This window comes from Vicugna pacos, chromosome 27 (assembly GCF_048564905.1).
Source record: "Vicugna pacos chromosome 27, VicPac4, whole genome shotgun sequence".
In the NCBI taxonomy this organism is placed as follows: domain Eukaryota; kingdom Metazoa; phylum Chordata; class Mammalia; order Artiodactyla; family Camelidae; genus Vicugna; species Vicugna pacos.
The window spans coordinates 2,213,149-2,231,184 of NC_133013.1; the positions used below are offsets into that span (position 1 = coordinate 2,213,149).

General features: G+C 38.4%; 1 protein-coding gene and 1 pseudogene across 3 annotated transcripts in view; one reads left to right on the top strand and one right to left on the bottom strand.

The window, feature by feature from the left end:
• The window catches only part of GABRG3 (gamma-aminobutyric acid type A receptor subunit gamma3), a 494,054-nt gene that overhangs the window by 210,888 nt on the left and 265,130 nt on the right, over positions 1–18,036 (bottom strand). The window contains exon 1 of one of the 3 annotated variants that reach the window (XM_072950634.1): positions 16,358–16,429. The exons of the other annotated variants lie outside the window; for them this stretch is intronic. The gene's annotated coding sequence lies outside the window, so the exon portion shown is untranslated. Of the gene's footprint in view, positions 1–16,357; positions 16,430–18,036 lie in introns of those variants that run through there. 3 annotated transcript variants of the gene reach the window in all.
• LOC102537883 (pygopus homolog 2-like) overlaps positions 1–18,036 on the top strand; it is a 50,242-nt pseudogene that overhangs the window by 13,216 nt on the left and 18,990 nt on the right.

The following is an 18,036-nucleotide window of genomic DNA, read 5'->3' on the forward strand; positions in this document are numbered from 1 at the left end:
CCAAGGTCCCTGCCGCAGTGATGACAGACGTCATCACCAAGTTACCTGTGTCAGAAGAGAATGGGTTGCACCCTACTAACATACTGGCTCTGGTTATGAATTGCTAGGACCTGAATATGAAGATGAATTGATGTATGTATATGCATGACCGGTACATTGAGCTGAACACCAGAAATTGACACATTATAACTGACTACATTTCAATTTAAAAAAATTTAAAAAATTCACTTTGCTGAATGTTCACAACAGTATTAACATCCCCATTTTACAGACAGAAACTGAGGCGCCAGGGAGTCATCCACTTACTCAGTGACTGGGCTTCGCTGCAGCCCAGGCTGGTTGCAGGTGCTTTATTTCCCAACAGCGCTTGTTCAGCAAAAATGAGGAGCTCGCCTCAGACCCCCAGACCCTCAGCCAGGAGGCTGGAGGTGTGGCACCTGTGCCTTTGATGCTGGGCCCCCCCAATCCAGTGAGCAGTCTTCAGACACGCGAAGCTAAATACATTATGAAGAGGTTGCACTGCACAGATCAGAAATCCCTCCGGGTACAGTAACATGAAATGAACTGAGTCACAATTGAACCTGACAGTCTGCAGCATTCCCCAGGCATCATCACTGTAAAGGACCAACAGGAATCTCTGACCCAAATAAGAAGAAGCGTTTTGAGCTCCTGGGACCTCATCAGTGATTTAGAAAAGCCCACATGGATGCTCCAGGTAGTTGCCCAAGGAGGTGGGTCTCACAGCATCTCCCCCTCCTTTGCAGCAGAGTACATCTGTCACCTGGGGGACCTTCAGCATCAAAGATGAGCATCAATAAGTAAATGTCCCCTTTGGGAAACTGCTTTACAAGAGGCCCTCTAAAGTGAATGTGGAAGATGGGGGGACATAATGTGGCTTTCCTGTACATGAAGAAAACTATTCTAATCCTGTACTAGGTTACAGTTAAAACTAAACGTTTTTTAAAAAAACAGGTGTCCAGGAGATCCTTGCTTTGAGTTTTCTCTCAGAATAATAAACTACCTTCCTGCTAGGCATTGCTCAGAAGTACCTGCCACCATCCAAAAGGGAATCCCAAGAATGTTAGAACATAAAAAGGTTTATTAATACTTTGCAAAGGAAGCTGCACCAGGTAAGCAAGATTTTTATTCTGTGTTTTTTGATTTCTACCCTTGAAGAATTGGCTTGGGCTCTTTCATCAGCAACCTTAAAAATCAGGATTCCATATTTCATAGTGTTTTCTTTTTTTTTTTTTTTTAACATGGTGGATGTTGGATGTATTGCTAACAGTGCTTATTTACATTGTTGGAGCAAAGGGTATGAGGAAGCCTTTTTTCCCCTGAGATTTACTGAGTTATAACTGACATAAAACATTGCATAAGTTTAAAGTGTACAATGTGTTGATTGTTACGTATTGTAAGCCATCACCAGCATAGCATCAGCTAACACCTCCATTCCACCACATAATTACCATTTCATTCTGTGGTGAGAACATTTAATTCCTTTCTTGCCACAGTCTCTAAGACAAGAAAAAGATATTCTGTCTGTTATTTAATGAGATGTCCCAATCTCTCTCTCTCTCTCTTTTTTTTTTATGGCTCAAAAATATTTCATCTTTCCATGAGAAAAGGAGTTAGGCTTACACACCATGCTTTGCCCGACGGCCGATTCCAGCATGGAACTGGTCACAGTCCTGAGTTGGAAGCGGGGGAAATTCAGGCAAGCTGGCGCCATCCAGCAAGTCCTGACTGAGGAAGGACCTGGAAAACAGCCATAATTGTGGAGAGGGGCTCTGAAACGTGCCCCTCTCTGACCTAGAAAGATTAAAGTAAATATACCAACAGAGCACAGACTTCATCATCTCAGGGATTAGTGTTCACAGAAGAGAGAATGTTTTTCCAGGTGGACAGTACTTTGTGACCCCACAAGAAGAAATTTCTGAGATGTTATTTAACCTTCACTCTAGTTAAAAATACCAGATTCCTCACAAATATTTAAGTACGGCTTTTAATTTGAAAACCAGGATGAGAAAAAAATAGAATGTTGGAATTCAGCATTTTCTCATATGAACTAGTGGAGAAGGACACTGCTTCATAAAACAGCACTCCTAGGTTTGACAGCTGCAGCCTTGATGGAAATTGGATATCATGCTGGAAACTCCACCCCTGAAATGAACTGAACTTCCTGTCATTTGGGGAATTTCTCTCATGTGAGAAATATACATAAATTAAAAACATCACATAAGCTATTGGATTACAATTTCAGGCATTTTAAAGCATCAGTGAGCAGTTCAATTTCCTGTGCACTCAGAACGTGCCAAACATTACAATCATTTAACAAATGTTATTTCTTTAACCTGCCCCAAAACCTTAAGAGGCAGATTTCATGATTTCCTCGATTTTCTATCCAAAGATGGTGTCAATAAGATGTACTCTTATCAACTAGAAGACAGCTGAACCATTTTCACATTTGAGGGGCTGGAAACAGCAATGGATTCGAAAGCACAGTAAGTAAACATAATTTATCATTACAAGGAAAATATCATTCAAAGTTGTCAAGGTGCAGTAGACAAAGATTTTCAAAAAGACTCACATGGGTAATGTTTAAAATGTGCTACACTACAGCTACAAAAATCAGAATTTAGATGTTTTCAAAGAAATCAAGTGAAGTCATCTGAACTACAAAAGGAGTGTATATTGTGAAACTTCAGAATGTAAATGAAATACAACCAAAGAGCCAACAACACACAGATTTCACTGGAAATCACCAGAAAGATCTAAGACCATTTTAATTACTTGAAAAGCGTTAACATTTGTTTAATGAATGTGCTTTATAAAAATGGTCAATATTACCAAAATCATTTTAAAGCACAAAGTTTCAAGGGATCAAATGATTCCCATGCATAAAAGTAATATTGCTTCTGTCTGTCACCACGAGAGGAAGAGAAAGGATGCTTCTGATGAGGGTGACTGAGAACCTGGGCTTTATTAAAATTAAGACTGTCTTTTATTAAAAAGAGAATTAAGAAGGTGAAAAGCAAACTACAGAGTGGGCGAAGTCATATGCAAGACCTGTGACTGATAACAGAAATCAGCGTATCAGCGGAAAAAATTAATAAACCATTTCAACGTTTGGCCAAGCGCTTATTTTCCAGTGTCTAGGCAACCCACAGATTAAATATGCATTATCTTTAGCAAAAAGAGAAGCCAGAACACTTCTGAATGGGGTAAAATGTATCTATGAATACAGAATTACAGACCTAGAAGAGGCACCGAAGTTTCTGAACTATCTTATTCTTCATGCACAAGAAACTACTGCTGCAGGATGAGCTGGTTCTAAAATACATTGGTGTGTTTGAAAACATTTAGAAAAATCTGTTATACAGAGATATTCCTATTAGTGTTCTAGTCTTGGGTGATGAACAAATTGTAAACTAAGTAACTAAATATTCTCATCAAATCACATGTTTCATTTCTGTAACTAACAATAGGACACAGAACAGATCCATTGCCCCCCCCACAAACTTCCTTTTTCTATCCTCCTGTAGTCACCCTCTCCCCACTCTTTTTTTTTTTAAATTGAAGTACAGTCAGTTACCATGTGTCAGTGTCTGGTGTACAGCATAATGTTTCAGTCATATATATACATACACATATTCCTTTTTATATTTTTTCATTATAGATTACGAGAGATATCAAATATAGTTCCCTGTGCTATACAGAAGAATTGTTTTTTAATCTATTTTATATACAGTAGTTAATATTAGCAATTCTTGAACTCCCAATTTATCCCTTCCCCTCCACTTTTCCCCTGGTAACCACCTCTCCCCACTCAACTCCTGATCAGTTCTCCAACCCTGTAATTTTGCTCTTTTGAAAATGTCATATAAGTGGAGTCACACAGTATTAAATAAGCTTTTGAGTCTGGCTTTCTTCACTTAAGCATAATGTCTCTGACCAAGTTGTTAAGTGTATCAAAAGTTTCCTTTATCTAAACATTACTCCATTGTCGAAACATACCACGGTTCGTTTATTGTCGAAATGTACCACAGTTTATTCCCCAACTGAAGGACATTAGGGTGGTATCCAGTTTTTAGCAATTATGAATAAAACTTCTATACCTATTAATATACCGGGTTTTATGTGAAAATAAAATTTCACCACTCTAGCACGTATACCCAGAAGTGCACTGCTGGGTCATATGATATGAACGTATTTAAGTGTGTTAACAACTTGCCAAACTGCTTCCCAGAATGACTGTGCAATTTTGTATTTCCACCAGTAATTTACAAAAGTTCCAATTGCTCCACATTCTCCACAGTCCTTGTTGTTGTCAGCATTTTTTATTTTAAACGTTCTACAGTTAAAATAGTTTAAATAGATTTGTAGTGGTATCTCATCATGGTTCTAATTTAATTTCCCAGTATCTAAGAATGATGAATATCTTTTATTGCATATATTTGCCATCTTAATATCCTCTTTGGTGAAGTGTCAATTAACATCTTTGACCAATTTTTAAGTCAGATTTTTTTTTCTTCCTCTTGAGTTTGAAGAATTCTTTACATACAGTGAGTCCAAGTCCTTTGGCAGTGGGGTGAGCTGCAAATACTCTCCCCCAGTCTCTAGCTTGTTTTGTCACTTGTTGTTTTATGCATCACACTTTTGGTGCCATATTTAACAGCTCGTCCTCAGACCCTACTCCTTGCTGATTTTCTCTTGGATTTTCTTTAAAAGTTTTACAATTTTTCTTTCACATGAAGATCTATGACCCACTTTGAGTTACTTTATGTTTAAGGCATTCATGTCAAGATTCATTTTTTGCATATGAATGTGTAGTTGTTCCAACACCACTATCCTTTCTCCACCAAAGCCCTTTTGCACATGTGACAATAATCATTTGACCATATTTGTGTGGCCTCTTGATTCTTTCTTTGAATCCTTTCTCCAGCCCTTTGCCGCTACCACACTGCATTGATTACTCTAGCACTGTAGCATTAAAACTGGGTAACGTGACTAATAAAACTTTCTTTTTCAGAATTGTTTTGGATAGTCTGTTTCCTCTGCCTTTCCAAATAAATTGTAGAATCACTTGTCTGTATTTACAGAAATACTTCCGGGATTAGCATTTGATTTGCATTAAATCTAAAAATCAACTTGTGTATATATCAATGTTTACTATTTGAGTCTTCCATAAACACAGTGTGACTTTCTGTTTCTTTACATCCTCTTCGATTTCTTTTTATCAGGATTTTGAGTTTTCTATAAACTGACACTGTATGTCAGTGACACTTTTATCCAAGTACTTCAACTTCGGGAGTTATTTTTCAACGGCGTTTTTGAACTTCCCTGTTTTCCCCTGTGCGTTTATACTGTGCAGAACTGCACTTGGCTCATGTGTGTTGGTGTGTTGGTCTTGTATCCTCTGATTTCCTAACATCACTTCTTAGTCTACAGGACAATTTTGTAGATTCCTTGTAATTTTTATGTAGACAATCGTGCATTCTGCTAATGGACCATTTGATTTCTTCCACTCCAGCTTGTATGCTTCTAATTTTTTTCTTGCCTTTTGCACTGACTAAAACTACATGCTATGATGTTTAACTGGAGTGTTGAAAGCTTGTTCCCAAGCTTAGGGAGAAAGCATTCAGTCTTTCACAATTAAGCATAATCCCACCTCTAGATTTTTCCTAGATGGCATTTTTTGAGTTAAGGAAGTTCCCTTCTACTGTAGTTTGCTGAGTTTTTACCATAAATAGATGCTGTATTTTCTCAAATATTTTTCTGCATAAATTGCTATGATTATGTAGCTTTTTTTAGGTTGTTAATGTGGTCATTACATTGATTAATTGCAGAATGTTAAACCAGCCTTGCATGTGTAGCATAAATCCCACTTGTTTTATATTATTCTTTTTATATATTTCTGGAATCAATTTGTTAATATTTCAGTATTTTTTGCATACATATCCATGAAAGATAGTGTATGGTTCTCTTTTTTTGTCAGGTTTTGTTATTGTATTAATGCTGGCCTCATAAAGCAGGTTAGCATGTGTTTCCTTTACTTCAAGTTTTTGGAAAAGGTTGCAGAGAATGAGTATAACTGCTTCTTTAAATAAATGCCTGGTAGAATTCACTAGTTAAACTATTTGGTCCCGGAGATTTCTTTATTATGTTATTTTATTTTTGCATTTTTTAAAAACTGTGAAATCAATTGCTTTAATGGTTATCAGACCATTCTGGGAATCTGTTTCATCTTGGGTAAGTTTTGATAGTTTGTGTTTTTAGAATGGGTTCATTACATCAAAACTGTTTCTAATACTCACCTACTATCCAGAGCATCATTATGGTCCTCATTTCATTTCCTGACATCGCAATTTGCTCCTTCTCTCATTTTTATTGTGTTAATCTTGTTAAAGTTTCATGAATTTTATTAATATTTTTGAAAAATGAGCTTTGACTTTATTGATTTATCGTTCTCACTTTCATTGATTACTCTTACCTTTATTATTTCCTCCATTGATTTTATTTGGGTTTGTTTTGCTGTTTGCTTTCCTGTTCTTAAAGTGGAAGCTTAGGTTAGTGATCTGAGTGAGACGTTTCTTCTTTTCTAATATAAATAATTCAAAGCTAGAACTGAGTTTTTGCTGGCTTATAAAAAGAGCTGAGTTTGTGAGATGGGCCTCATGGACAAGAGCCATGGCAAACTCACACATTACTTTTCAAAGGTGGATTCTATTGGATTTTCAATGTATAACCATTTTGGTTTCTAATTGAATTCCACTGTGGTTGAACACTATACATGGCACAATTTCAATCCTTTTAAATGTACTGATTCTTGTTTGATGACTTCGAATGTGGTGTTTCCTGGAGAATGTCCCCCGTGCACATGAGAAGAGCGTGCGCTTTGCTGTGGTGGGCTGAGTGTTCCAGAGACGGCTGTTAGGTTCTGGTTTCCAGTGTCGCTCCAGTCTTCTGTTTCCCTGTTCGTTTCTGTCTAGTTGCTCTACCCTTTATTGAAAGTGGGCACTGAAGTCCCCAAACATTATTGTTGAACTGTGTACTTCTCCCTTCCGTTCCCTCAGTCGTTGCTTTATGTATTTTGTGGCTCTGTTGTTAAGTTTATGTATGTTTATACCTTCCTGATGGGTTGACTCTTTTACCATTATGTCGTATTCCTATGTATCTCTGGGAACATTTGTTTTTCTTAAAGCCAATTTTGACTGATATTAATATAGTCACTACAGCAACCTAATGTCAGCTGTTGGCAAAATATCTTTTTCCGACCTTTTTCTTTCAACCTATTTGTATCCCTGAATCTAATAAACAGTGCCTTGTATGGACAGCATATATTTTTCTTTTTATCCAGCCTGACAATGTCTGGCTTTAATTGAATTGCTTAAATCCATTCACACTATGTTATTCATATGGCTGGACTTACATATACCATTTGCTTTTTGGTTTTATGTCATTCATGCCTTTTTATTCTTTTGCTCCTTTTCAAAACTTTCATATTAAGTGCACATTTTCTAACGCAACATTTGAGTTTCTATAATAATTTTGAAGTGTTACTTTAAAAGTTACATCCTTTATTGTTCTTGGGCTTAAATAGTCATATTCACTTATTAAAATATATTTCAGATTTATGCTTATTCCAGAAAAATATAGAAACTATCCCTTCACTGCCCCATTTCTTCCCATTTTTTGTGCTATTATTGCTATATGTATGGCATTTCTATGTTCAAAAGTCAACACATTGTTCTAATTATTATTTTATAGAATGTTATACATTTTAAGAAAGCTGAAACAAGATATGAGAGCAAGTACATATGTATATTTTTGGTGTTTCTATATTAACCATCTTATTTATCATTTCTGATTCTTTTTATGTTTTCCCGATGGATTCAAGACAGCATCTGGTGTCAGTAACCCTCCTCCAGTATAGTTTTGTTTCTACTCACCTCCTATGTGCTCTTATTATTAAGTAATTACATTTCTATATGCTGTAAGCACGACAATGCAAGGCCTCCCAGGCCTCCCCCGAGTCTTTTTTTGATTGTCTTTAATGATTGAAAGAATGGGAACAAATGTAGGAGCTGGGCCAAAGAACTGCTAACAACTTAGACAGTAAATCAGCCACAAGGCAGTCTCCCTGAAGGGCAGAAATAACCGTGAACATTCTAGTGCACATTCCTGAGTTGTCTTACAGACGCCAAGTCTCCCACCAAACAGAAGAAGTTAACCATGTGATGACCATGAGCATGTGGCCCCCTGGCCGGCCGGAGCCTGGGGGTTGATAACGTTAACCCCCGTGACATCTCCCTGTGGCCTCGCCGTCAGCCAGTCAGGACACTGCGCACGGGCTGATCGCACACCCCGAGACTCCCCTCCCTCACCTGGCCGTTAAAAGGGCTTCCCCTGAAGCCCCCTGGGAGCTCAGGAGTTTTGAGCATTAGCTTCCTGGACTCCTCGTCTGGTGCCTGCAATAAAGGTGCCCGCACTTTCCTTCACCACAACCCTGCGTCAGGAGACGGGCCTTCCCCCATGCATGAGCGCGGACCCGCGCTCGCTTTAGTAATACCGCTGCTCTTACCCAGAGTCAGTGGACCTCCTGAAGGCATGGTTCTCCATTTGCTGCATGTACCCAGGATGAGCTGGAGAGACTATTTTTTTGGCTTCTTCTTTTTTATTGAAGTATAGTTGACTTATCATATTATGTTATTTTTCAGGTTAACAACAAAATGACTTGGAGATTATGTATATGTGTATGTGTATGTATATGTACACACACATGTATGTGTATATACTTTTTTATTCTTTTCCACTATAGGTTATTACAAGATACTGAATATAGTTCACTGTACTATAGAGTAAATCCTTCTTTATTATTTATTTTCTATGTAGTTGTGTGTGTCTGTTAATCCCATGCTCCTAGTTCACCCCTCCACTTCCCCTTTGGTCACCGTAAGTTTATTTTCTGTGTCTGTGAGTCTCTTTCTGTTTTGTAAATGGTTCATTTGTACTGTCTTTTAGATTCCACATGTAAGTGACATCATATGATATTTATCTTTCTCTGACGTACTTCATTTAGTATCCTGTTCTCCAGGTCCTCCAGGTTGCTGGGAATGGCATTATTTCATTCTTTTTATGACTGAGTAACAAACATCATTTGCAAATATTTTCCCCCATTACATGGGTTGTCTGTTTTATTTATGGTTTCCTTTGCTGTGCAAAAACTTCTAGGTTTAATTAGATCCCACTTGTTTATTTTTGCTTTTATTTCTATTGTCTGGGTAGACTTCCCTAGGAGAACACTGCTAAGATTTATGTCAGAAAATGATTTGCTTATGTTTTTTTCTAAGAGGTTTATAGTGTCTTGTCTTCTGTTTAAGTCTTCAAGCCATTTTGAGTTTATTTTTGCATATGGTGTGTATAAATGTGTGTGTGCATGTGTGTGTGTTTATAATTTTCTCCAGTTAAACATTTATTTTTTTGCCAGTAGAAGGTCCGCTGAGTTCCTCATTCCACAAGACTAATCTGCATCCCTAATTATCTGCAAATAGTGACAGCTGCATTTGCTCCTTCCCAACACTGACATTTTCCCCATTTTAGGAACTGAATTTGGGGTGAGTCTATTTCTGTTCCAATGTTGCTCTTTGCCTGTAGACACTGTGAGCTGCAACCCAAAATTTGCACCCTTCTCTTAGAGGATCCTGGACTCCAATTTTCGAGCCCAAATCCCAGCAGGTCTGACTAGAATTTCTGCTCAGGGTCTCAGTTTGTCAAGAGTCTCCTCCAAGATGCAGATGCCCCTAAAGAAGCACGGCGAGAGCCGCCCAGCTGGACGCTGCCAATCCCATCACTTGAATTTTTGTTCTAAAAGTTTTCCCAGCCATGGTGCTAGGTTTCTCATCCTTTCAAGCAGCATTTTTATATTTTGTTCAGCTTTCATGGCAAGTTTTAGTGGGTTTCGTGGTTCTGACCCTGCCCCCATATCCACCATCATCAGAAGCAGAGGTCCAGCCTTGTTTTGGAAGTGGTTACAGAAAACAGAGTTGAGGTCCAAGATGGTTGAAATCTAATGGCTACTAATAAGGTTTTAGACCAGTTACAGTGAGAGGAACAGAAAGACAGAAGGCAGCCTTATAAGCACTCACCTTATGCTGGAGCGTAATTCTAATGTTAAGTAATGAAAAGGAAGACAAAAATAATAAAATTTAATTTAAAACCTATGCAACCTCACATGTGGGTGAAAACTGACCTTTGACGGGTCTCTCCCTCCATCCCAGGTCACCGTACTGTCAGACCGCTTCTAGGAAATCCCCTGTCTTTCCCCACGAATGGGACTGTTCCACCCAGAAGTTGCTCAGGGCGGGTGAGCTCGTGTCCCAGAACCTGGCTGTCCCTACCCATGCTCCTTTTTTTGGGGACAGCACCCGGCTGAGCCTTCTCCTTTGGGCATCTACTCTGTCCTCACTGGCCACACTGACAGTGTGTCTTCTCCCTTCTGGAAAAACCACTATTGGATAATTTTCTTATTATAAAAATGTCAGGATATTGAGGGACTAGGATAGTGGCTGATAAACTGGGACTCATTTATGGAAGACTCTACACAGCCCAGAGTCAGAAGTGAAGGAAGGCGCCGAAGGAGAGCGTGCAGGGTGTTCAGAGAGGCGGCTGTCAGACCCACTCGGGAGGCTTGGCAGGCGCAGAGCCCCACGTCCACAGACACTGAGTCACCAAGGCCTCTGACTGGGCCTGAGAATTCGCTTTTCTAACAATCTCTCAGTTGATGCTGTTGGCTGAAATAAAATGCGCAACCTAAAAGCTAAGAGTTACATTTTACTCGGCGGACATTTCTGAGGTCTTCAGCTCAGGATAACAGCCTCTCAGATTATTCTGAGGGACCGTTTTGAAGTGGCCAAGATACATGAGTTACTGCAACAAAAGCCAGGTAGTCGGAACATCAAAACATTACTGTTAATTAAAGAAAACCAGACACCTCAAGTTAAGGAATTGAGCACTTTTCTGTATATTGGAAGGTGCAAAAGTCTGGGCTCACTGAAGTCATTCCTTTGAGACGCACCTGGCTGTCTAGGGCCAGGGCCCGGTTCTCCCACACCCTGAGTCCCCTCAGGGGGCACCTTTAGGAGCGGCTGCCGGGCTGCCTGCTTGTCTGCATCCTGAGCTCCCTCCGCTCACCTGTCAGGGGTGGAGGCAGCGGCTGATGGCTCGATGGCCGCAGCATCCTCTGTTCACTGACATGGCTGGCGGTGTTCTTCGCTCACAGTGCTGATGCTGCTGGTCCAGGGACAACCCCTCGAGAACCCCTTCATCAGAATGACTGAACAGAAAATTATGTTGTGCAAAATTGCTTAAGACTGAGGTATACAGAAGACAATGGGGTGCAGAGGACAGGGCACTGGGCTCTGGTCCTCATCTGCCGTTATCTGGGCACGCGATAATGTCAGGACGGTCCTCTTCTTTCTCACTGGGATGCTCTTCTTTGGGACATCCGCGTAGCTAGCTCCATCGAAGGAGGCCAACCCTGAGACTCAATCTTGAATTACCTTCGCACCCCAATTCTGCTCATTTGCCTTTATTTTCATAGCACTTCACACACACACACACACACACACTTATTTATTATTAACACTTACTGTCTATGTTTTCCATTGAGAAGATAGCTCCACAGAGACAGGGATTCTTGTCTGTTTAAATCACTGATGTCCTTACTCCAAGTAGTCAAAATAGAATCTGACGTGCAGTAGAGGCTTGACAAGTATGCGCATGAATGAATGCCTTTTAACACTTTATTTGCAAATTGAGCATGCATAACCCTAAGGTGCCTTCCAGCTCTCCAGTCTTACTGTCTGATTGCTCGTCTCTCTCCTTTCCCTCCAGCATTTGTTCCCGGTGAGCACTCTGCTTGCTGCATCAATTATGTTTTCCTCTTTTTCATAAGATCTTTGTTATGTAATGCTGCAATTCTTTTCAGATTCCCTTCACACATTCTAAATCTAATTTCATTTACATCACTTCTCTAATGTCTGCTTATTCTATATCTGGCACCTACCCTCCGACACAGTCTTTAGTACAAATAGATTAAGGGAATTTTCTCTGAATTTTGCAGTGAAAAAAAATGGCAACAATAGGAGCAGTCAGTAATCCCTTCATTTCAGTAAGTGTCAGTCGTCCAAATTCACAGCATCACCCCCTGGACCTTAGTGACATTTTCAGTGAATGCAATTTCCATGCCTTATGCTTTAAGCCATTAGTTCAAGATCAGAGTTTTCTATATTTCTACTTCCATAAAATTATTAATGACTAACATCAATATTATTAGGTAGAGAAAAGCATAATCTACCCACATCAGTAGATCTCTCTGTTGCTATGGAAATAGCCCAATTTCTTTCCCCTTTGTCCTTTGTCTGAAAGCACTTGTTTGCTGCTGTTTTAGAAATAGTCTGCATCCTGGTAGCTATAGCAACAGCTTGCTGAAAGCTGATTTGCACATGGCTGCTTCTCTCCCATCTCTGCACACCAGGACACAGCCCTAATCCAGCTAATTGACACGGATTATTATCTAGGAAACAATTAGGGTCAGATAACCTGTTCTAATATCAGTGTGCAAATACCTCACAGACATCTGAAGTGTCAGGTACACAAGGAGGCACCCCCATACCTATCTCTGTCTCACACACATAAAGGGGACAATGCAAAGGAAGAGTGCGGGTTCTCCTCTAACGGAGGGCTGTCCTGTAGTGCATGAATCCAAATGCGTGCAACAGAACTGAGGTCACAGTTTCAGCTCTGCCTCTCAAACATGTATTTGTTTGTTCTTCAATTCACCTTTAAAAGAGTTCAATTATTTTGACCAAATTTGGAATACTACAAAAGGACACACTGTTCATTTTTCTGTAGAATGTTCTCATGAACTAAAAGACTTCTGGAATGAACTGCGTAACTCAGTTTTTTTTTTTTATCTTGTAGTTAAATGAAAATTGGTGATTTAAAATAAGTCCCTGTGCTGCCATGTTGATTGATTTCACTAGGATTCAATTACACAGTAGAGATCAAAGAACGAAATGATTCTAATGACTGATACTGAACACAAAAGCCAAGATTAAGCTATTGGGTCATCCAGGCATTGCCGAAATATTAACATGCAAAGCATTAAGATTCATAAATACCTACAATAAAGTTAACGTAACTTCCTACAAATATAAGTGATGTCTAAAGTTACTTGCAAAATCATTCTTATCCTGGAATCCAAAGTCATTAACCAGGGATCTACTTTCATAAGTTTGGTTATGTCTAACTTTACAATAATCAGAATAAGTTATAGAAGGTCGCCAAAAATCCTGGGAATTTTAGCACAAGCATCTAGGCAACGAATGCAGTATGCACACGTGCACACACACATAAATGTGCATGTATCTCTCTTTTCTGGGGGTGGGGGAAGGTAATCAGGTTTATTTATTAATTTTTTTAAATGGAGGTACTGGGGGTTGAACCCAAGAGCTTGTGCGTGCTAGGCATGCACTCTATCACTGAGCTATGCCCTCCCCCTCCTTTTTAAAATATTTCTGAAATATGTATGAAATTCTCTGTGAATATCATTCTTTCTATAGTTACTGAGAAAAGTGCTATAAGAAAACGGAACCTCTGCTGTTATCGGGGCACCTAGAATTCATTACAAAGTTCAACAACAACCGATTTTGGTTTTTGTCTTTAGTCCTACAAACTCCAATCATTTAGGAAGTTAGGTCAGTAGGTTTTCCCCTGCCCCTCTGGTTTCGTATGTTTACAGTATAGTTAGATTTTTTTTTCGTATTTTTCATTCAATATGGAATCATACAAATGACAGAGGAAAGTAACAATACTCAAAAATAGGTTATCCAAATTGAACTACGAATAAGTAAATAAAAATGCACAAAGACTTAGGGACTTGTTGGCTTCCTACATCTGTGTAGTTTGAGTCCCATGAAAAAAAAATAGGAGAGAGGTATAATGGGCAGGAAAATACGTGAAGAAATTATCCTCAAACAGCCAAACCGGACAAAAGAAAGAAGTGTACACTGAAGACCCACAGGGAACTCCAAGCACAGCAGATGCAAGAAGGTCCTGTCTAGGTGCCTCAGAATCAAGCTGGTGAAAGCTACATATAAAGAAAAAACCCGGAGCACAGTAAGAAATAAAAGACGTGTTACATCAGGTGGATGATTTCACTGCAGGCTGATTTCACTTCAAAACTATGGCAGCAAGAGCGCAGTGGAACGTCTTTCAAGGGCTGAAGGATAACTATTAACTAAGAATTCTACGTAAGAAAAAAGTCCTTCAAAATTAATGTAAAGTAAAGATATTTCAGACAAAGAAACCTAAAAAAGTTCATTGCCAAAAGACTGGCACTACAAGAAGTGGTAATAGAGGTTCTTCAGGCTCAAGGGAAATGATATTATATGAAAACTTGGAAGAGGTTCAGAAATTTTATTTATCTGGGTAAACAAAAATATTGATGTTTTGCATTTTTCCTCTTAATTCCTTTATAAAATATATGACAGTTTTGGGCAAAAATTACACCTTCCCTTTGTATGTACATATATACATATATATAGTACACATGCATATAACAACTATGGTGTAGAGTGTGTGGGAGAGGGGTAAACAGACTCACAATTTTAAGATGTCTATATTTTGTGTGAAGTAATGTAACATTAATTATGAATAGACTGTGAAAGCTTAAGGATGTCTTTTTAATTTCTAGAACAAACACTCAAATATATTTCAAAACACCATAATGAAACAATTTTAAAAATAAATTTGTAGTCTAATAATATTAAAATAATCCTCAAAAATGTAAAAAAGAAAGGAGGAACAAAGGAAGAAAAATCAGAAGGCATAACAAGGAAACAATAAAACTGTGAGGCAAAATTCAATCCTTATCAATCATGTTCAAAGTCACTATTGCGGAAGAAGAAAATCATTCTACTTGCAAGAATGGCTACAATTAACAAGACTGACAAGAGCAAGTCTTGCTGAAAATGTACAGAACCTAGAAACTTCCTCCATTGCTGGTAAGAATACAAAATGCTACAGACACTGAAAAATAACTTACCAGGATCTTACAAATTTAGGCACGCACGTACCACCCAAACCCAGCAGGCTTATTCCATGGAATTAACCCAAAAGAAATGAAAACATATGCCTACATGAAGACTTGTATGTATATGTTCAGAGTGGCATTATTCAAAATATCCGAATAGTGGAAACAACCCAAATGTACACCAAGTGGTGACTGGATAAACAGACTGTAGTGTGTCTATGCTGCAGAACGTTAATCAGACCTAGAAAGAAATGAACCACTGACATACACAACGACATGGATGAATCTTAAAAACATGAGAAAGTAAAAGCTGTCAAGTATACACACGTACTTATGGTATCATCCCACGTCTATAAAATTCTGGGCCAGGCAAAAATATTGTGACAAAAAGCACATCAGTGACAGTTTGGGGCGAGGGATCAGTGGAGAAGATGGACTGCAGAGAAGCACTAGGAAACTTCTGAGGTTATAAAAATGTTCAGTATCCTGTTTGGTGACTGTGTACAATGCTAAATATGAATAAGCTGAATACTACACATTAACGAAGTTTACTGTGTGTAAATTATATCTGAATAAAGCGAGAGAAAAGGGGGCATGACAAAGATTAAAGCAGAGCCTGAATAAAACTGAAATAACTTCAAGAGGGCTGATTTTAAAAAAAAGAGCAAACACAAAAATTAGAAATGAAAGTGTATTCTATGGTTTAAAAATAACAAAAGAGTACAACAACCTAGTGTGAGTAAATTAAAATTTTAGATGAAATAGAAAATTCTCTGTAAAATTTTCAGTTATCAAAATTGACCTAAGAATAAACTGAAAACCTGAAGCCACCATTGGCAAATAGGGCACTGAGATTGTCGTAAGCGTCTGCCCACGTCTTCCCCCAGTCCTCACCCAAACAAAAACCATACATGGTCCAGGTAGTTTCAAAGACAGTCTTTACCAAATTTTGAAAGAGTAGGTGATTTCTATACCTTTCAAACTAATTCAGAGAATTAAAAAAAAAATACTCAGGAAGGCATTTACTTGGTTTTATGAAGCAAATACAACATTAGCAACAAAGCAAATGCAAGAAAAATGCCACTTACGATCGAAGATATTTTCCCAGTTTCTTATTGCGGGCATAGCAAGTTATGATGAACGCAGTGGTACAAACTACAGATCTTACAGTTCAAGTGGCTAGAAATCTAAAATGGGTTGGCAGGGCTGCACCCCTTTGTGAAGGCTCTAAGGGAGAATCTTCCCTGCTTTTTCCAGTACCTGGAAGCTTCAGCGTTCCTTGGCCCTTGTCTGGTTTGACCACAGCTTCTTTATCATGTCTCCTCCTCTGACTCTGCTGCTCTGCTCCCCTCTTGTGAGAACACTTGTGGTAAGACTGGCCGCAGGACACACCAGGGTACTCTTGCCATCTCAAGACCCTTAACTGAATTACAGCTATAATGCCCCCTTTGTTATGTAAACACACTCTGGGGATTCCAATGGGGACTTCTTTGGGGGGGCCTTATTCTGTCAACCCTAAATAAAGATACAAAAATTCTAAATAGAACACTTCTGTCAAGACTAACTGTGTAAGAGCAACAATTCAGCTTGAATAAATAGATGTCATGCCAGGAACACGAGGCTGGCTCAAAATCAAAAAATTACATTATAAAGGAGAAAAGTTTAGGATTGAGTAATAGTCAATAATTGAAGAAAAACCTTCCTTCATTCACAGTAAATATTAATATTCATTCATAAGAGAAAATCTCTTAAATAAGAGGTATAATTACAAATGTGTAAAAGTGTAAAAATTAGTTCTTTCAAAAATTATTAACTACCACCAAATTATTCTCCAGAGTAAGTTGCTGATTTTAACTTCCTTCAGGAAAGTACAGGAGTCCTATTTTTGTGCGTCGCCAATATTTGGTGTTGTCATACTCTTTAAGATTTGCACTCTGAGTGCAAATATTATTCCAACTGTTTACCTTCCAATATTCCCATTTACTAATGGGTTTCTTTTCTTCTTTTTGTTTCTTGTTTGCTTATTTTGTAAATTGGTAATTGCTGAGTCAAGTTACCTCTTCTCCAAATTTCCCATCCATACCTTGTATTTTTCTACTGTGTTGTCTGTTCATTTCCCTAGTTGATTTACAGGAGGTCTTTGTGTTTTCTGATTAATAATCCTTCAGTATACAAGTTGGATGTGAATTTTCTAGAAAATATCTCAGACACGAGAACAGAAAACATGGATGAGATTGGTCACTGCTGCATTATTTTAATCCCCAAAATGGAAAGTTCAAAACTACATAATGGAACTGTGATTCCAGCAAACAGAACATGGAACAGCAGCCAAATCAATGAAAAAGATCTCTACATGTCAACACAGCCAGCTTTCAAAAACATGATGTTGAGTTGTAAGTTAGGACACCTCATGGACTCACATGCAATCTGTGTAAATGTGAAGACACACCAAGCAGCACTATAGACTTTATAGATAACAGAGCTGATTCATGGAAGTAGAAATACAGTGATTGGAAGAATACACACAAAATTTACGAGAGTGATTCATTTTGGGCAGAACTGTGTGAACAGAAAGCAAAAGGACAACAAAGGTGATTTTAATCACAAGTATTGTATGTCTTTTTGTTTAAAGAAAATCTAAATTAAACAATAAACACTCTCTCACCTCTATTAACAACTTAAAGTTGCTTACAGCGGTTGACTTAAAATTTATTTTAAAGAGATCTTTCCAAGAAGAATATAAAATTTTTATAATTAACCAAATTAAAAACCTAAGTAAAGAGCCTTTGATCCAGAGGATCACTGAAAACAAACACACAGGATAGTGACTTTCATGGATATGGAAGAAATGCATTTCTTATCAGCAGCATTTCAGGTCCACGTGACAGAAAATGTTATAGAGATTACATACACACACACATACCTAGACATCATTCAAG